The following is a 2,744-nucleotide window of genomic DNA, read 5'->3' as shown; positions in this document are numbered from 1 at the left end:
TGTTGTACGGTGACAGAAGGTAGCTACACTTATGGGGAGCATAGCATAAAATATGGATTTGTTGAATCCCCACATTGTTTACCTGAAACTAATGTAACACCATGTGTCAACGCTAGCCCCAAATATAAGTAATGTAGTGGCCCTAATGTCACATGATGTGACAGTCTTGGGGCGTGCTCACTGTAGTGGCCATGTTCCATGCTGCTCCTAGCAGAATGCCATGGCCTAGATTGATCCTTTAAAGTCAGAAGAACACACCTAGAAGAGACATCTGAGTGTTTTCCAATATTTGATGGAATGGATGGAGTGTCTTCCATTTGATGGCTTCCAATATTGCACATGCATTAGAAAAAAAATGGAGTCCGAGAAATCACTCTGGGTTTATTGATTTTCCCATTATTCATATGGGTGCAAAACAGCTGGGCCTCAATTTCCTTTATTGGCAATTTATTTTGAGTTTATCCAAGTTCAACCAACTGTGTCTCCTCATCTCCTTTTTAAAATAAGCATAAAAACTGGAATTTGTTCTCCTGGTTGGTTTCCAGGAAGAGAAAGTAAGTTGATACTTGCATAATACTTAGAATGGCTTCCAACACAAAGCAAGGGTTCGGTAAGTGTGAACTGTTATATGATTTTCTGACCAGTAAGGTCATTACTTTTAGGGTATTTAACAGAATTCTAATGAAGCATGAGTCACTTCGCCCTACATGAATCTAGGAGATGCTGTAATGTTATAAGAAAGGCAGAATTTTAAGGAACTATTCATGTTATGTCATTATGAGATTATATGCCATGTCCCACACATACTAAACTTAATGTAATATTGATCATGTAGCCCCATTAATTCTGGAAGACACGTGTTGTTTTAAACCTTTGTTTTTCAAATTGGGATAACTGAAAAAATAAATTTCCTGATGATATTCCATAGAGATTAACTATTAGTTGTGTTATATCACATGTCGTCTTGGATTAATTTTTGCATATTTTTTATACTATAGAGATTAGTAACTGTTGAGGAGCTTAATGGGCCCATTCCCCAAGGAGCTTCAATTACAGTACAAGTAAGTGTCTGCCTACTACATACATCTTACATCTTCGACACCAAGGACAAAATGTCAGTCTCTCAGGATTGTTAGCTAGAACTAGGTTTTGGTTACTAGAAAATAGAAATGGAAATATTTTGTCTGTAAACAATTATTTAAAGATATACTGAACTCAGTTCTTCTAATTAGAGAATGTTTTAACAGGACCCATATTTCTCTGCAGTTACTATTAAGGCGATTTTTCATTTCAATATTCAGAAACAGGTAATGGTGAATTTACAACAATACTCTCTGTAACTTAAAACATGGATGTGTGCAGAAGAATGCTGAATAAACAAATGGTAGCCCTCTTCTCTCTCTCTCTCTTTCTCTCTCTTCCTCTCTTTTTGTTTATCTTTCATCTCTTACCTCCCATATTTCAATCCAATCTGTATCACAGAATCTATAATGGATGGCCTTGGGGCTCCTTAAATTGTCATGCTATTGCTGAGAGTTTCATTTCTGTTCCTGCCAGATGGTCATAGAGACTCAGGACCCATGAACTCTCCATGGTTAGAAGAGGACTGGAATTCTATTAAATTTGTTTGGGGTTTGTTATGAAACGATTTCTTACTAACCTACGAGATTTAGAGGAATTTTGCCAAGTTGAATGTCTTCTTCGAGGAATAGGCAAATAATTCAGGTATTTTATTTTGTTGTTTGTTTCTTTTTTTCTTGGTCAGACAATGAAAAATTGTGACTTAAGGAAAGTGATATGTTTCCATGTCTTTAAGGTTAGCTCAAGGTATGGATGCCACAGTATGCTTCCATTCCAGAATCTCGTCCCTCAATTTTCATTACACACATGTGTAGAATTCTGAGTATACTCCTCGTGCTGTCTACAATGGGGGTAAAGAATAGAACCCTTCAAATTTATTTGGCTTTTCTTTTTAAGAAAGATCTCAGTGGTAGATATCCCTTCTATGGAATATACAATGTAATCTATTCTCCAACCAACTCTTCTAGGAATATGGGAGGGTTCACTTACCTCTTTTTTAGTATGGGTAAAGGATTAATCTTTCAGTGATAGATAGATCTCTATCATGTGTACACATATCTCTATGTGTGCATTTTCACTTACAACTCCGTATATATACCCAATGTACTATTTGGTATCCTTTAAAAACAAAAAAACCTCCAAAAGGATTTTTAAATAGCATGATAATTTTCTGTCCTAGATCTGATGTACACAGTTTAACACTTGTTCTATTTCTGAAAATTTTTGTCACAAGATTATAAACAGTGATGCCATATAGTTTTAGACATAATTTTTCAACAATTTTACCCATGCAATTAAATATTTCTTATAATAACTCATTAGGAATAAAGTCTCTAATAAAAAATATCAAATAGCTTTTATTGTTGTCTGGGTCAAAACTTTGGATTAATGCTTCTTCATTACTCTTCAGAAAAATGGACAACATTTCAATCTTTCTGATTCCTTACTAGCACAGATCTTTGTTGTTTCATAATTCAAAATTTAAAGGGTTTTTATGGGCCTCAAACCTCAAAAACTTTGTCACACATTCCCAAATCAAATATGAGAAAACTTTGTTTCAAATTTATATTCCCGTAGACACAGTTAAAAACAAAACGAAACAAAAAGGACAGTCTGTTTTAGAGAATCAGAGTAGGTGTTACCCTGCTGGACAGAGATGATTA

This window comes from Suricata suricatta, chromosome 11, assembly GCF_006229205.1.
Source record: "Suricata suricatta isolate VVHF042 chromosome 11, meerkat_22Aug2017_6uvM2_HiC, whole genome shotgun sequence".
In the NCBI taxonomy this organism is placed as follows: domain Eukaryota; kingdom Metazoa; phylum Chordata; class Mammalia; order Carnivora; family Herpestidae; genus Suricata; species Suricata suricatta.
This window is presented reverse-complemented; position numbering follows the sequence as displayed.